Consider the following 18,680-nt stretch of genomic DNA (forward strand, 5'->3'; position numbering starts at 1 on the left):
TTACATTTGCTAGACCCTTCTGGTTGTGGGGATATATATAGGACTTGTAGGTTCACCAAGAACCCGACGAACCTCAAAGCCAATAACTGAGCAGCGTCTTACAATGGTTTTTCATTATGTTTCGGGTATATAGCAGTTAATTCGGAAAAATCGGTATGAAAGACACCTATGTATTTCTGAAATTGGAACAAAATATAGAGTTTAGAAACAGTAGATATTTGCACATTTCCGAAATTGTGGCTACCCATACTAGCATGAGACTTATAGGTCATTTTTAGGTCTCGTCCTTTACCATTCCGAAGGAATGGGAAATGGCAGAGAATTCAAGTGCTCGAACTGATTGTCAAACCACCGCTTTTTTTCGTGGCGTTTTCTTCGAGTGCACGTACAGGCACGCGCTTTTGGCCCATACACTTTCATGGCCATCTGTTCCTCAATGTCCCTCCCACCCTTCGTCAGGCTAATGGCCCTCCCCCTCCCCCAGCACAGAGCGCGCATCGCGGCCGCACAGCACATCAAAGGGCTTCTCCCAGCGTGTGCTGTGCAGCTTCTCCTCCCCTAATTATGTGGCCGGCCGTACTTGTGTTTCCCGGCCGCTTCCCGGCCACTCTTGTATTTAATTAGCAGCAGCAGCATTTCTCCTGCGCCAGGCCACATCAAAGGCTCTGTGCCACTTTCACCCACACAGCAACACTTACAGACACGCAACGCCACTCACACCCACGCAAGCCCACTATCATCCACGCAACGCCACTCACACACGCAACGCCACTCACACACGCAACGCCACTCACACACGCAACGCCACTCACACACACAACGCCACTCACACACGCAACGCCACTCACACACGCAACGCCACTCACACACGCAACGCCACTCACACACGCAACGCCACTCACACGCGCAACGCCACTCACACGCGCAACGCCACTCACACACGCAACGCCACTCACACACGCAACGCCACTCACACACGCAACGCCACTCTCACACACGCAACGCCACTCACACACGCAACGCCACTCAGCCACGCAATGCCACTCAGCCACGCAACGCCACTCAGCCACGCAACGCCACTCAGCCACGCAACACCACTCAGCCACGCAATGCCACTCACACACGCAACGCCACTCACACACGCAACGCCACTCACACACGCAACGCCACTCAGCCACGCAACGCCACACACACGCAACGCCACTCAGCCACGCAACGCCACTCAGCCACGCAACGCCACTCACACACGCAACACCACTCAGCCACGCAACGCCACTCACACACGCAACGCCATCACACACGCAACGCCATCACACACGCAACGCCACTCACGCAACGCCACTCAGCCACGCAACGCCACTCACACACGCAACGCCACTCACACACGCAACGCCACTCACACACGCAACGCCACTCACACACGCAACGCCACTCACACATTGTGGGTGCAGATTGTGGGTGCAGATTGTGGGTGCAGATTCAGAGTGCAGATTCAGAGTGCAGATTCAGAGTGCAGATTGTGGGTGCAGATTGTGGGTGCAGATTCAGAGTGCAGATTCAGAGTGCAGATTCAGAGTGCAGATTCAGAGTGCAGATTGTGGGTGCAGATTGTGGGTGCAGATTCAGAGTGCAGATTCAGAGTGCAGATTCAGAGTGCAGATTCAGAGAAAACTCAGCAGCACCACCACCATTGCAATGCAATAGGTCTCGTTTTAACGCAAATTTAAGCTATAGGCCTTGTAAATGACAAAGCCTTTTATTTATGTTCCAAAAACCAGAACGCAAAAATAAAGGGCATTATCATTTACAATGCTAATAGTTCAGACTCGCGTTATTGCGAGACCTATTGCATTTCCAATGCTTGTTCAAAATGACTTCTTTTTTTTACTCATTGTCCTTTATTTGGGAGGCAGAAGTGCATCGAAAGTCAATAGGTGATAACAGTTGATCTACAATTCTGTGGTACCCTAAGTCTCCCGATAAAAATGGTACCTCACTTGTGTGGGTAGGCTTAGTTCCTATGCCAGGAAACGGTCCAAACCGCAACGTGGACACACTTTCTTTTTACCATGAAAACTGACCCTTTTTGTAAAGTAGCATAAACTGACCCTTTTTTAGGTCTCGACCTCTCCCAATGCGCTTGCGCATTGCAGATGTCGAGACATATAGAGGTGGAAACAGGAAAGCTGAACCAGGCGGATTATGCCGAGTGCATGTGCCCATGCACGGGTTTGCCGTTTGCTCCCGGAGCCGCCTCCATTATCGCATCAGACCCGCCACAGCAATGCCGAAAGCTTCACACTTCAAAGGAATGCTCTCCCCCGCCCCCATGCCTCTTCTCTCACCCTTTCGCTATCTCCCCCGCCCTCCAACCTTCGGCCTCTTCCTCTGCATTCTCCGCTGGACCTGCCCTCCCTCGCCATTGGTATGCACAGCGCACTCTCTCCCCCCTCCCTCCTCCTCACAGCGCTACCCGAAGGTTGGCACCCCGACTTGTCTTTATCTCTCTGCCCTCTCCTGCTTCACCCCATCATGCTCTCTCACAGCTGTTCTTTCCTCCCTCTCCCTGCCCTGTAGCCCCGCTGCAACCCCCCCCGCACGCAGCATTTTTAGACATCCTCGCCTTTCACTTTCCGACTTGGCTATTCTTCTTTTCCTTCCGTCCCCACTCTCTGCCTTGCACTCCTCTCCCTCCCTCGCAATCCGTTGGCACCAAGGCCCTTTCCCCTCGTGCTCCTCCTTCCTGTTTCTTCCTGCTGCTCTCCTCTGGCTCGCGCCCCTGCCTTATTTATCAGCATTCCACTCTTCCTCTGCCACACTTCCCTTTTCTTCTGTGCTTCTAGGTCATCGTTTGTCCTGTTCGTGTCTCTTACTCCCTTCTCCTGTAGTTTCCCTGTTCTCTTTACTCAGTGCTGCTCTACCTCCAAATAACGCCTCTCAGTCGTCTTCTCTCTTGCTTCCCTCCCTCTTCCACCCTATCCCATTGCCAGGGTGTGGCATCTTGATGCTACACCTTTTAGATAAGAATGTTCCTACATCAGTGCCATCTGCTTGAATGTTCCTTTTGAGAATTAGGTGATTTTGACTTGCAATTCTCATTGTTACAAACGTATTATTTATTTATAATATCAAAATTTAAACTGTAAACCACAATATAGAAATTTACAGCTTTCATATTTAACTTGAAGTGCTTCCTCATTTAGTGAAGGTAATTTTAATAAGCAGGTAGTATACTTTGACATCACGTCACCCACTTTTAAAATTGGTCTCAAAGGTATTACTGTTTTTCTTTAAAATATTTTTCAAGGCAAATGTGTACTCAATAATAACTTTGAACATATATATATTATTTACTTCTTTCCTTATCAACATGCAAAATGTCACCTCACCGCCATTTTTCCTATCTTCTCCTGGAGACCCTCCGATTAGATGGCAAAAATGGCGCAAGGTTTTTGAGCGATATGCAAGGGTTTGTGGGTCCAGTCTTAGTGCTGAGAGGAAAACAGCCCTATTATTACACTGTCTCGGTTCTGAAGGACAGGACGTATTTGATCATCTTCCAGAACTTGATGACAGCTCTCTCAATGAATATGAAATTTGCATGGCTAAACTCGATAAACATTATTTGCCGAAAGTCAGTACCATCCTAGAAAGGTATCATTTTGGTCGCAGGGCTCAACAGGAGGAAGAGAGTATTGAAAATTATATTACAGCCCTCAGGAAACTGGCCTCGAGTTGTAAATTTGGAGCATTAGTTGACAAACGTATAAGAGATCAATTTATGTTAGGTTGTATTAGTGAAAAGGTTAGGGATGAACTATGGCAAAAAGATGAACCATGTTTAGATGATGTCATCACAATAGCAAAAAGAATTGAACATTCCATCAAATGTGTAGAAGTAATTAAGAAAAATGGCGAGACAAAAAGTAAAGATATAGTCCACACTGTGAAGTTAAATCACAAAGTCAATACTTCTCAGAAAGCAAATATAGAAGAAAATGTGTCCAATGGTATGCCTTCTAGAAAAGCTCAAGGTAAATTCAACTTTTCTCAAATTAAATGCTTTAGATGCGGCAAAATGGGACATTTCGCCAACGACAGACAGTGTCCAGGTTGGAAAATGACTTGTAGTAAATGTAAAAAGAAGGGCCATGTATCTCATATGTGTAAAGGGAAGGATTATAAAGGTAAAGTGAATGAAATCTTTTATGACTTTGATGAACTAACAGAAGATATTGAGGAAGTTGACTGTGGTCAGATTTTAGTACAAGTCATAAGCAGTCAAGATAGCAAAAATTGTCCTTCTGATGACATCTGTGTTGATGGACATCAAACCAAAGTCTTGTTTGATTCGGGAGCCAAAATAACTATAGTTGCAAAAGATTTTTACTTAAAGAATTTAAAAGACAAGACAACTTTATCTCGACCTGATATCAGACCTTTAGCATACAGTAATAAGCCCATCAAGCTACTTGGCTATTTTCTGGGACTAATTAATTACAAAGAAAGGTTGACCACGACCAAAGTCTACGTGTCTCAAGAAGGTGACAGCATTATAAGTTGGTTTGCTCAAAGAGATCTTGGAGTTATGCTAGACCCGAATTCGTCACCTCCCATCATTTTGAAAGAACCTTTTAGTCAAGATCTCAAAGCTGTTACAATTGATGATCTGGAATTTGGTCGTGGTCTAGAGAAAAAATTCCCTAGTGTCTTTTCACAAAAATTAGGATGTCTGAGAAACTATATACATCATATTAAGCTGAGAGATAATGCTGTTCCAGTGTGTTGTAAGGTACGAAATGTACCCATTGCTGTCAGAGATCAGGTGAAAGCGGAATTAGAGAAACTTGTTAGAGAAGGCATCATAGAAGTTGTTGAGGGGACCGAATGGGTCGCCCCCATTGTCGCAGCCAAGAAATCGGATGGTTCTTTACGCCTCTGTGTAGATTTGAGAGAATTAAATAAAAGTATAGTTAGTGATCATTACCCTTTGCCCAAGATATCTGATATGTTAATTCTCTTGAAAGGTGCTAAAGTTTTTAGCACTGTGGATTTGAGATCTGCCTACCACCAGATTAGTCTTGATGAGAAGTCAAAAGATTTGACAGCATTTATCACATCCTTTGGTACTTTCCGTTTTGTGAGGCTACCCTTTGGGCTAGTTTCTGCTGCCTCAGTTTTTCAGCAAGCACTAGAGAATGTACTTAAAGGCTTAAAAGGTGTCAAGATATATCAAGATGATATCCTAATTTTTGGCTCTGACAATGAGGAACATGATTTGAGACTTATGAAAGTTTTAGAAGCATTAGGTGTTGCTGGTCTTACTGTAAAAATTGAGAAATGTAAATTTAGGAAAGACTCCATTGAATATTTAGGTCATACTATCTCGGAGGGAGGTATTCTGCCGAAGGAAAGTTTAATTTCCACCATTTCTAAAATGTCTTCACCAACCAGCAAGGAAGAATTAATGAGTTTTTTAGGAATGGCAGAGTACTATAGCAAGTTTATTAAAGGTTTTGCTTCTCTTTGTGTTAACATGAGGCACTTGCTCAAGAAAGGATGTCATTTTGTTTGGAGTGACAAATGCGAACAAGAATTTTTGTTATTGAAAGAAAAATTGAGCTGTGCTCCCAAACTCAATAGTTTTGATCCTGCTCAGAAGTCTATTTTGATTGCTGATGCCAGTTTAAGAGGTCTGGGTGCTGTTTTGGTCCAAAATTGTGAAGGTGTAGAAGTAGTGATTTTATTTTTGTCAAGGAGTCTAAGAGGTGCAGAAAGTAGATACTCTGTTGTTGAGAGAGAAGCATTAGCAGTGTATTGGTCTGTCAAAAAATTAAAGAATTTATTGTGGGGTACTTCTTTTGAAATAAGGACAGACCATAAACCTTTATGTGAAATTCTGATGAAGAAAGGTATAGATGCTATATCTAGTAGAATCACTAATCATTATGTGAAATTCTGATGAAGAAAGGTATAGATGCTATATCTAGTAGAATCACTAAGTGGGTTGTTGGGTTACAGGATTATGATTTTGAAGTTAAGTATCTTCCTGGAGTAGAGAATAAGGTTGCGGACGCGCTATCTCGCCTTGTTCCATCTGGAGAGTCTAATGAGAAAGATGACTTAGATGAAGAACATGAGTTGGTGTGTTCCGTACAAGATAGTATTATTGACAGAGAGAAATGGGACAAAGCTTTGGAAGTTGATGCAGTTCTTGTTGAAGTCTTAAAAAGAATTAATACAGGTTGGAAGTATAAAAGTAAAGGATATGAAATGTTAGAAAAGTTCTGGCATGTCAAAGATCAGTTGGCGGAACATGATGTTTATTAATGAGAGGTACAAGGTTAGTTCCACCACAGTCCATAAGAAATGAGCTCATTTCTTTAGCTCACGTTGGTCACATGGGCATTTCTAAGACTAAAGAAACGTTAAGATCTTCCTATTGGTGGCCAGGGATGGATTTAGAAGTAGAAAGGACAGTTAGGGATTGTGTTCAATGTGCTCTAAGTGACAGAGTGGCTAAGCCCAAAACACAACCCATGATCATTAGATATCGTCCGGATTCACCTTGGAAAGAAGTGGGTTTAGATATTCTAGGGCCTATATCATCATCAGGATCTGAATGGTATGTGTTAGTCTTAGTTGATTTTTACTCAAGGTGGCCTGAGATAGCTATTACGCATGGAATTGAAACAAAACATGTTATTAACTTCCTTGAAAAACTATTTGACAGGGAAGGTATTCCTGACACTATACTTACAGACAATGGTTGTCAATTTGTCTCAAAGGAGATGGAGTTATTTCTTTCCAAACATGGCATTAGACACAAGAAGTCATCTTTATACCACCCAGAAACCAATGGCATAGTTGAGAGGTTCAACAGAGTACTTAAGGAGACAGTTAGGATGGCTAAATCTTCAGGTTCTGACTGGAGGTGTGATATCTTTAAAAAAGTTAAAGTATATAGGTTATCTCCACATGCCACAACCAATAAATCTCCTTTTGAACTTTTTAGATCTAGAAGAGCCAACACATTGGTAACTCCAGCATGGGTTAATGGATTTACAACCCAGGTTGGATTCTACCAATGATCATGTTGACTGGAAAGTACGTGAAGCTCGAAGAATACAAAATAGGAAAAGGCTTTTTGATGTGAGAAAGTGTGTTAAGAAAACTTGTGTTAAAGTAGGAGATTGGGTTCTCATAAAGAATCCATCTAATAAAAATAAGATGATGTCTGCTATGTTCATGAAACCTATTCAAGTCATCAAGGTTTTCCAAAATGCAATTAAGACGGCTGATCATCGTATTTGGAATCTCAACAGAGTTGTGGTCATCAGAAAAGATCTTATCTCCGGTGGTAACTTTTCTGATTTAAATCCTGACTCATCTTTGGATTCATCTCGTCATAGTGGACCATCTCTGTGTCTTCGCAAGTCGTCAAGAATCACTCGTGAACCAGCACATCTGAAAGACTTTGTTAAGTAGTTTTATTATGTATATATTACTTTATTGTAAGAAGGGAGATGTGTGGCATCTTGATGCTACACCTTTTAGATAAGAATGTTCCTACATCAGTGCCAGCAGCCAACTTAGAATGTTATGATTAGAAAGGGTTTGGAGTTGAAGCTGACTGGCTGTGTTAGGTATTGTAACCTAATGGATGAGATCCTTATATGAGAATAAATTATACTTTTGACAATCTACAAGAAGTGTTACTTCTTTACACAGGGCTCCCGCCCAGCGCCTGTCCCTAGCAGTCTTTCTTGTCTCCTCTCTCTCGATGTATGTCCCCTCTCCCTCTTCTTGCCTTCTTGCCTTGCTGTGTCACTTCTTCCAATTACAGCGCCCCACCCTTGGCTCTGCCATTACAGCCCCCATGCAGTGTGTGCACGTCGAAGCGAAGGCGGCTCAGCCCATGACTTTTTTTACTCTCTTCTCCCTCTTTTGAGTCATCTGTCACTGACTCTCTCATCAAGTCTCCCCCATTGTCTCCCTCTCTCTTCTCACTCCCTCTCATTATCCCTCTTTTTCTGTGGGGTTCTCAACTCCCCCTTTACTCTCACCCTCATAGCCCCCTCCCCCTTTCTCTCCCCGCAAGCCTTCACTTCTCTCACCCCCCCTTCCTGTTCTTCCCTCTCCCCCCCTCCACAGTCTCCACAGACCAGTGAGTGAGTCCACCCCGTCAGTGGAGTGCGGGAGCCTGTGTCCACCTATTAGCTGTCCTGGGCAGAGGAGAAAAAAGACGCCTTTCTTTAATCAATGACGCGGCTAAAATGGACTTTGAGGCACATTACATCGTTCTCTTGCTACAATTGCATCCACACGCTAAATTGCAAAACACATTTGAGCTATCGGGCGGCTGCAGATTCTCTAGAAGCGCCCGCACCTTATTACTGAACGCACAGAAATGTTATAAATAGAACACATACACACGAGTCGTCACAGGTATTGCCCTGAGCGCCCTGAAATCAGACCGAACCCAAGTGCTTCAATAAAAAAAGAAGCTGAATAAATGCGATTGTCGAAAACATTTCTGCTCTTTACTTTACTTACTGGTGCTTTTTTTTATGGAAGCACAATCTTTTTTGTGTGCTTTTTAATATTATTATATTTACTTTAGCAATACACATAACCCCTACGCTCTAAAACTGTTATTACTCGTACTGCACTTAGCCCTTACATCCCTTCACTTTAGCCCAGTCACCAATCAAATTTACATACAGCATAGTGTCTGTCTATTTCAACACTGCACTATTTCTATGTAGCTACAACCCCGTTCACTCCGCTTAATTATGGACAACACTTTTATCGTGCTGCAATTATATGCCCTTAATGTGCATTGTCACTAGCAGCATTGCTATCTTAACACCGTACATATTATGTTGCATTTGCAAACATTTTTACTTCTCTACAAGTCCCTTAACAAGTTTCCACAGCTATATACCTATAGTTTATTATGCCATGTTCCCCTTCAAATTACAACTCCGAGCCTCTATCGACTGCCCCTGCTGTTCCCCATTAAATTACAAGTTAATCACAGGGTGCTCTACCCTCCCGTTTACTCTTCCGTTATATAACATTTTTTATGTCCGTGTCTTCTAACCCTGTTAAGCTTCTTATTAAACTACAATTCCGTACCTATGCTTTCTATAATTACAACAATTTCTCTGCTGCCTTCTTCCATTGACTAGGTAATCTTGCAAACATGCTCATAAACACGCGCTAGCATCCGCTGTTGTAAAACAGCATGTGTTCAACTTGCGACTGGCGCCATGCCACGTTAATTTGTTTCCTGCTTTGTTGTAAAACTCTCGCAAAGGAACTTTGGTGGCTTTCTCAGTGGCACCCTCTCTGCTTCTTCTAGTCATAAAAATTACAAAATCTACAAGCCCCCCACACCAGTACCCTCAACAAACATCCCCATTATATTACTTGTCTCTGCTCCTCCGCTTTATTCCCATAAATACCTCACATTTAAATACCATTTTCTGCCTTTATAGTTTACTTCCAATATAATCCCTCTCAAATTACAAGCCCGCATCACTGTTGTTTACTTTTGTTATGTCTCCCATCAAACTACAAGTCCGTGCTTCTTTCCTACCTTTCTTAAGCGTCTCATTTAACTATAGCTTCGTGCCCGTCAGCTCTACCTTTGCCACAGCTCCCATTAAATTACATATACGTTCACAGCTGCTCTACTCTCTAATAAGCCTCCTATAAAACTATAATAGCAAGTCTTACAGTTTGCTCCTTGTCATCCTTCCTATAAAGCTACCATTTCATATTACAAATGTCACAAAAAGATGTTAATATTTCACTTCTGTTCTTGGATTTTCATCACAATAAAATACACTGAACATAATCTTCACAAACGTTATTTACAAAAGTCTAAACTATTGCCATTATAAATTACAATAACTTTTATTTAAGTATTAATTATTAAACAAAAATAAAAGCCATTGTTATTTGTAATATCAATACATCTAAGTCACGTAAATACAACACATTTTACATTACAAATGCTAGAGGTGTCACATTTGCAAAAGTTAAAACTATTGGCATTATAAATGACAAAGGTATTAATTTAGCTATTTTCAAAACCAACGCATAAATACAAAATTTGCCATTTACAATACCAATAGCTCAAACTTTCCTAATGCGAGACCTATTGCATTGCAAATGCTTGTTTGCAAAGTGCCTAGCTGTAGATTTTGAAACCTTGCTGTGCCGGCCCCTAGGGAAACCTAGCAAACCTATACATTTTTGAAAAGTAGATATCCAGGGGAATCCAGGATGGGGTGACTTGTGTGGCTCTTACCAGGTTCTGTTATCCAGAATCCCTTGCAAACCTCAACATTTGTCAAAAATACACATTTTCCTCACATTTCTGTGGTGGAAAGTTCTGGAATCTGCCTGGATCCACAAAATTCTACCTACTCTGCATTCCCCAAAGTCTTACGAGAAAAACGGTACCTCACTTTTGTGGGTAGGCCTAGTGCCTGCGACAGAAAACGGCCCAAAACGCAACATGGACACACCACATTTTCACAGTGAAAACTGACCCTTTTTTTGCAAAGTGCCTTGCTGTAGATTTTTAACCTTAGCTCTGCCGGAACCTAGGGAAACCTAGCAACCTATACATTTTAGAAAACTACACTCCCAGGGGAATCCAGGATAGGGTGACTTGTATGGCTCTCGCCAGGTGCTGTTACCCAGAACCCCTTGCAAACCTCTAAATTTGTGAAAATAAAAACACATTTTCCTCACATTTCTGTGGTGAAAATTCTGAAATCTGTGCGGATCCACAAAATGCCACCCACCCCGCATCCCCTAAAGTGTTCAGAGAAAAATGGTACCTCACTTGTGTGGGTAGGCCTAGTGCCCGCGACAGGAAACGGCCCAAAACGCAACATGGACCCACCACATTTTCACAGTGAAAACTGACCCCTTTTTTGCAAAGTGCCTAGCTGTAGATTTTGAACCCTAGCTCTGCCGGCACCTAGGGAAACCTAGCAAACCTATACATTTTTTAAAACTAGCCACCTGGGGGATTCCAGGGTGGTATGGCTTGCGTGGATCCCCCAACATTTTCTTACCCAGAATCCCCTGCAAACATCAAATTTAGCTGAAATAATCACTTTTACCATACATTTTTGTGTGGGAAAGTTCTGGCATCACCGGGCTCACACAAATTTCCTACGCCCCGTGTTCCCCCAGGTCTCCCAAAAAAAATAGTGCCTCACTTTTATGGTAGGCCCAAGTACCCGCAACAAGCAAGGGCCCAAAACGTATTGAGGCGGCATCAAAATTTTGCAAGGTGGGGTCACGGTTTTTAGCCCCGTGCTCGGCGGACAGCTAGGGAAACCTACCAAACCCACAAATTTCTGAAAACTAGACACCCAGGGGATTCCAGGGAGATATGGCTTGCGTTTTGTGATAGGCAATTTTGATGTCACCTCAATACATTTTGTGCCCTTGCCTGTCGTGGGTACTTGGGCGTCCCACACGAGTGAGGCACCCAAGCCAGACAAGTCACTCCTTCCTGGATTCCCCTTGGTGTCTAGTTTTCAAAAGTGAACACGTTTGATCTGTTTCTCTATGTGCCAGCTGCGCTAGGGCCCAAAATCCACAGATAGGTACATTGCTAAAACAAAGTCTGAGCCTAGTGGGCTTTCTGCCGCCCTAAGGGGAATCGGGGGGGGGGCGAGGGGTTGCCCTAATATATCCCCAACGGGGCAGAAAGACTGTGGCAATTTGTTTGGGGGTGGGGGCATTGGTATGCCTATTCTGGGCAGCCCCCACCGCCAAGCATAAAAAAACCAGTGTAATCGCTGGTGCCTTGTCGGTTCTCCCCCCCCCCCCCCCCCCCACCCCGCCCCCGGTGGCAGGTCAAAGACTGGAATTTCTTGGGGGGGGGGGGGGGTTATTGTTATTTATTTATTTGAATTTTATATAGCCCGAACATGACCTGTTAGGGTATCAGAGCCATATTCGATTCTGGAGATAACTAACGCCTGCACAGTGGTATTTAGGTCAGCAGTTCCAAGGAATGGTTTTAGTTTTTTCAAGTAGCTCCGATGGAATCTGGCAGTTTTGGCCATCGCGTTGATGTGTTCAATAATATTCAGGTTCCTGTCTAAAATAATCCCAAGAGATTTGGCAGAATCCATAATGGTAAGGGTGCAGTTGAGTGCTGTGATGGAGTTAGTCCATTCCAGGATGTCAGCAGATTTTTTTGGGGGGGATATGAGAAAAAAACTCCGTTTTTTGGGCATTCAGTTTGAGCTGGTTGTTGGCAAGCCAATGGAAAATTAGTTTCATGGCATCATTTAGATGGGTGATCTCCTCAAGAGAGGAGATTTTAATGTAGATCTGGGTATCGTCAGCATACATGTGGAAGGAGATGTTGGCCGAGTGGAGAATTTCAGCTAAAGGTTTGAGGTAGAGATTGAAGAGGGTAGGGGACAGAGTGGAGTCTTGCGGGACACCGATGGAGATCGGAGAGGGAGCAGATAGGTTGTTGTTGACAAGGAATCTCTGTGTGCGGTTCTGAAGAAAGGAACCAAAGCATTTGATGACGGTACCTCCTAAGCCCATCCTGTGTTTGAGGCATTCAAGAAAAGTTTCTCGTGGTTAACCGTGTCGAATGCCGCGGAGAGATCCAGAAGGATCAGAAGACCGGTTTTGCCTTGGTCAAGGACTAGGAGAGCATCATCAACGATGTGAAGAATAGTAGTTTCAGTGCTGTGCCCAGGCCTGAACCCAGATTGGAATTCATTGAGTCGATTGAAATTGGCAATGTGTTGGTTTCCTTGTAGCTGCACACATTTCTCCAGTACTTTCGCAAGAAGAGGGATATTCGAGATGGGTCTGAAGGTATTTGGAATTTCCTTGTTCAGAGTGTTTTTTTTAGGATGGGGAGGACTTGCCCGGTTTTCAGTGAGTCGGGGATGGTCCCTTGGAGAAGGGAAGCATTGGTAATGGTAGTCCAGATGGGAGTGATGAGTGAGGTGGTCACTGCCAAGCAGTTGGCTGGGAGCGGATCGTTAAAGTGGGTATTCGGTTTTAAGGAGGATAGAATTTTCGAGATGGAATGGCCATCATAAAGTTTGAATTTGGACCGTTGACCTGGGAGTTATTAGTCATTAGGGTCATTCCCTAATGCATAATGCATATTAAAGTCACAGAGGAAAATGTCATTGGAGTGAGGCAAGATGCCCCTTTTGGGCAACCCCCACTCCTCCATAAATTAAAAAAAAATCCCTGGTGTCTAGTGGGCTTTCTGCCCCCATATGCCTTCCGGGGAAGGTGGGGGGGGAGGCAGAAAGGCTGTAATTTTGCTTGGGGAGGTGGGGGCATTGGCATACCCGTTTTGGGCAGCCCCCACCCTAAGTAAAATTGCCCCCCCAAAAAAATCCCTGGTTTTTAGTGGGCTTACTGCCCCCGGGGGCAGAAAGACTATAATTGTTGCGGGGGTGGGGGCATTAGCTTGCCCGTTTTGAGCAGCCCCCACCCTCAGTGAAATGGCACACAAAAAATCCATGGAGCCCGGGGGGGGGGGGGGGGGGGGATTCGGGGGGCAGACTGAATATGGCCAATTTTTTTTGGGAGGGAGCAAAGGTCCTTGCCCACGTGGCTGCCCCCGCCCCCGGTATCTAGTGGTGGATCTCCTTTCCAATGATACCTTTACCGTCTTTCTACTTGCTCAGGGGGCTGAGATAGCCTCCTGAGCACGTTGAAAGTGAAATTGAAATGAGCCTAGAGGCTCATTTCGGTTTCGGTTTCTGTGAAATTACGTCAGCGCGACATGTGCGCTGATCGTCATTTCACAGAAGCTGGGAGGGGGGCCACGGGAGCGGGGGAAACTCTTCCCCAGCTTCCCAGGCTTTGGGGGAGTGAAAGATGCCTGCACCAGAGGGATTTCTTCTGTAATGGCGTTGGACGCGCTGGAGCCATCCGACGAACACGAGAACTTATGCGTCAGACGGCTCCCGCGCGTCCGACTCATGGAAAGGGTTAAGTTTTTATTTGGAGCTTCGACATACCATCCAGTCCAGTCTCCAACAGAATAAGAACCCTCCTAGAGAGGAAACTGGAATGCTCACAGTGTCCCACAGATAGGGTGACCAACTGACATGGGTGCAAATTCAGGACAGTGAGTGTAAAAATTCAGGACAAAAATTCAGGACAGGAGGTCAAAATACAGGACAAAAGGGATGTTTTATAGACACATCAGAGAAGGTTGCACAATAGTATATAACTAAGTAAATAGACAACCACTTTAGTACAAGTGAAAATCAATTTACATTAGGTTGAGACAATTGTGCACTGTGGACGTGGGGAATGGGCGGACCGGAATAACAGGCGGGGAGGCCGGATATAATGAGCTATGATCAGAGGTTTTTATTGAAAAGTCCTGGACAAAGTCTGATTGGAAGGAGGGCTGATGTATGGGTTCCGGCGGGGTGTGCAGGGCGGGGTTGCTGGGATGACGATCTGGCTCGGTGGGGTCATTGTGGATCAGGTCTTCTCCTCCGGGTTGGCGCAGTCTTCTCCGATGTAGGATACTGGGACTCCTCGGAGGCTTGGAAAAGGAGAGAAGTGTATAGGGCTTTAGTCCGAGCAAAAAGGACTTCGGAGCACTTCCACCTACACCAGGGAGTGAGGGAATAGGAAACTGCCCGTGAGGAAGGGACGGCAAGGGAAGATGGAAAAGGCAAGTCAGAGAGGGGAGGGGAAGAGGGGGTGACGCGTGCTGGGGACGGTGCTCGGTCTCTTTACAGTGCGTGAAAGGGGTCAATATACAGTGCGTTTGTGCTCGTGCAACGTTAACTACACTATGTACAACTACTTACAAGAAGGGGCACTGAGAAAGGATGGAGTGTACTCACGTGCCCCGCCGCAACTCTCCCGCGAGTTGCGGCCGCTCTCCAGCCACCTCCTGAGGACGCCACCAGTCTTCAGTCCAGACGTCCTCCTCCTCGTCCTCGCTTCGGTCTTGCCGCTCTGCTCCGCTCACTGTCGGTGGTTCTTCGCTTCCCGCTGTCTCCTGCCACGAGTCTGCTGCTTGGAACGTCTCTCCTTCTCTCCCGACAGTTTTTCTACCTTCCGGGTCGTTGTCCGGACCACCACTTCCGGGGTCAGAGGCGGTCGTTTCCGGGTCATCAAAGGGTGTCCCACTTCCGGGGTCGCGGGAGATCGCTTCCGGTCCTCCGGGCTCTGTTGTTGGTGTCGGTTCCTGCAGGGGAAGAAAGAGAGGAGGTGTCCTGGGTGACCGGGACGTTATGTGACCGGGCGCGGGGGACAGGGCCCCCGCGCTCGGACGTCGCTGCGAGGAGGTAAGGGCCGCTTCCTCTCCACATCCCCTTTCCCTAGCCGTCTTTCTTGTAGGGGTTGTGGGAGGTGGATACCGGGAAAGATAATCAGCGTTGCCCTGTTGCAGTCCCTTCCTGTGCAATGTTTTGAACCAAAATGGCTGTAGGGAGAGAAACCACCGGAGTACTCGGTCGTTGTGGCCCCTGTTGCGGGCCATCCATTCTAGCGGGGCGTGGTCGGTGTAGAGGAGAAACTCACGCCCCTCCAGGTAGTGTCGAAGGCTTTCTACCGCCCATTTGATCACTAGTGCCTCTTTCTCTACTACTGCATAGTTCACTTCTCGGGGAAAGAGTTTCCTGCTGAGGTATAGGATCGTTTTTTTTACCCCTTTTAGGTCCTTCTGCGAGAGGACAGCCCCCAAGCCCTGGTCGGAGGCATCAGTCTGCAGGATGAAGGGTTGTGTATAGTTAGGACTGATTAGTACCGGCTCAGAGATCAGGGATTGTTTAAGTCGGTCAAAGGCGTGTAACACCAGGGGAGAGGGATGCCGGAGTTGCTCTTCTGTCCTTGTGGCCTTCTTCAACAAATCGGCCAGAGAGGCCGCGGTTTGGTAGAAATTCGGGATAAACCTCCTGTAATATCCCAGCAAACCAAGAAAGGCATGGAGTTCCTTCCGGGTTTGAGGGAAGGGGATGGCTTGGATGGCCTTGATCTTGTTGTCCTGAGGATGGATGAGCCCTTCCCCCAATAGGTATCCCAGGTATTTCACGTTCTGTGCCGCTAATGTGGTCTTGGAGGGGTTGATGGTGAAGCCATGTTTCCCCAGAGAGGCAATGACGGACCGCAAATGGTGTAGATGCTGTTCCCAACTGTCACTATATATGACGATGTCGTCCAGGTATGCCCCGGCGTAACGTATATGGGGCTGTACCACCAAGTTCATGGCCCTCTGGAACGTAGCCGGTGCTCCGTGAAGCCCAAAGGCATAACCTTAAACTGAAACAAGCCCTCAGGGGTTGAGAAGGCGGTCTTGGGTTTGTCTTCATCCTTGAGGGGGATCTGCCAGTACCCCTTGCACAGGTCAAGGGTGCTTATGTATTTAGCTTTGCCTCTGCGTTCCACCATCTCATCTACGCGGGGCAGGGGATAGGAGTCGAAGGCCGATATTTTATTCACTTCTCTGAAGTCTATGCAAAACCTAGTGGAGCCATCGGGCTTGGGCACTAGAACAATGGGTGAATTCCAGCTGCTGCTGGAGGGCTCTATGATGTCCATTCTCAGCATCTGGTTCGTCTCCTCTTTAATGATGGCTCTACGTGCTTCGGGGATGCGGTAGGGTCTTTGTCTCACTGTTTTTCCTGGTTCCGTGTGGATGGCATGTTCCACCACGGTGGAGTGTCCCGGCAGGGATGAAAATACCGTTTGCACGGAGGACAAGGACCTTCTGAGGTCCTGTTTGTTTTGTTCAGGTAGGTCAGGGTCAAGGCAACCTTCGTAGGAAGGGCGGTTGCTGTGGACAGGACAGGACGGGGCCCCTCCCACTTCTTTAGGAGGTTTACATGATCGATTTGGGTGGTTCCTCGGGTGGGGTCTGTCTCCACTTCGTAGGAGACAGGAGTCACGTGCCTCAGGATAGAAAAGGGGCCCTGCCACTGCCCTAGCAACTTGTGGTCAGAAGAAGGCAAGAGTAACAACACAAGATCCCCAGGGTTAAAAGTACAGGCTTTGGTTCCCTTGTCGTACTGCTGTTTTTGTGTGCCTTGAGCGGCCACCAGGTTCTGCCTCACGATCTCCCTTATCTGTCCTAAGTGGGTCCTCAGATTGTCAACATATTCGGGTAGGGGCCGGGTTCTGTCGGGTTCAGATTCCCAGGCCTCCCTAGCCATGTCTAATAGGGTCCGCGGAGCTGGCCCGTACAACAACTCATACGGTGAGTATCCGGTGCTGCTTTGAACCTTACACCGGATGGCAAAAAGAGCAAGGGGAAGCATCTCCTCCCATCTCTTGCTCTCTAGGCCTAAGAGTTTCTTAAGGGTTGTTTTTAAGGTGGCATTATAGCGTTCCACCAACCCGTTGGTCTGGGGGTGGTATGCTGCGGTCCTTATTTGTTTAATACCCAGGTGGGAACAGACTTGGCGCATCAGGGAGGAAACAAAAGGCGTCCCCAGGGAGGAAACAAAAGGCGTCCCCTGATCGGTTAATATCTCACGGGGAAAACCCACCCTCGAGAAGATGGAGATGAGGGCCTTGGCAATGTTTTGGGTGGTGGGTTGGCGCAAGGGGACTGCTTCAGGGAAGCGGGTGGCATAGTCCACCAGCACAAGAGCATACCTACACCCGCTCCTTGAGGGTAGCAATGGTCCTATAATGTCCATCCCTACTCTAGTGAAAGGGACGTCAATGAGAGGGAGGGGTTGGAGAGGAACCCAGGGGGGACGATATCAGCTGTTTCTCTGGCAAACCGGGCATTCCCGGCAGTACCGTTTTATTTGCCCGTGCACACCAGGCCAATAAAACCTTTCCAGTATCGTTTGTCCGGTTTTCTCATCGCTGAAATGCCCTCCCAGCAAATGGCTATGGGCCAGGAACAGTACTTTATCTCAAAACAGTCCGGGGATAACCAACTGGGGGGACTGTTGGGGCCCTCCCTTTCTGTAGAGGAGCCCGTTCTTTTGAAAGAAGTAAGGACCTACGTGTAGTGGGTCCTCGTTGTCCAGGGCACGGCCCCAGGCCTCCTGTAGCACCGGGTCTTCTTGTTGGTTGGCGCGGAATTCCCTGTCGGTTTCCCACGGATGGATATCCACATGAGCGGGGAAGGCCACGGCAAAGTTTCTTTTTTCCTTCTTTTTCTGACTTCTGGTCTTGGTCGGTTTGACCGCAGGATCCACAGATGGAGGGTCATGGGGAAAAGGAGCTTCGGCCCACCATTTCTTCAGGGAGTCCGTGGTGTCTTGAAGGAGATGGGGCAGACCGCTATAGTCACTACCCAAAATCGCTTGTTCAGGGAGATTGGGTATCAGGCCAACCGTTAGCAGGCTTCTATCATCAGTAGGGTGTTGCACACGGACTCTGGTGGTCGGATAATTCTTGGTGTCTCCATGGACACATTTGATGGCCACGGTGCCTGTCACTGGTCCGACAGGGTGTGGCAGCTCCTGCGGCCGTAGAACGCTATGCCTGCATCCGGTGTCGGCCAGTGCCATCATTCGGTGTCCCTCAATCCGCACCGGACATCGAAAAGGGGGAGGGGTGTTTTCTGCGGTGAGACATACATAGTTCCTGGCCAGTCCTATGTCCATGGGTTCTTCCTTTTGTGGGCATATGCGAGCAATGTGTCCGTACCCACCGCAATGAAAACATTG

Source organism: Lissotriton helveticus, chromosome 3_2, assembly GCF_964261635.1.
Source record: "Lissotriton helveticus chromosome 3_2, aLisHel1.1, whole genome shotgun sequence".
In the NCBI taxonomy this organism is placed as follows: domain Eukaryota; kingdom Metazoa; phylum Chordata; class Amphibia; order Caudata; family Salamandridae; genus Lissotriton; species Lissotriton helveticus.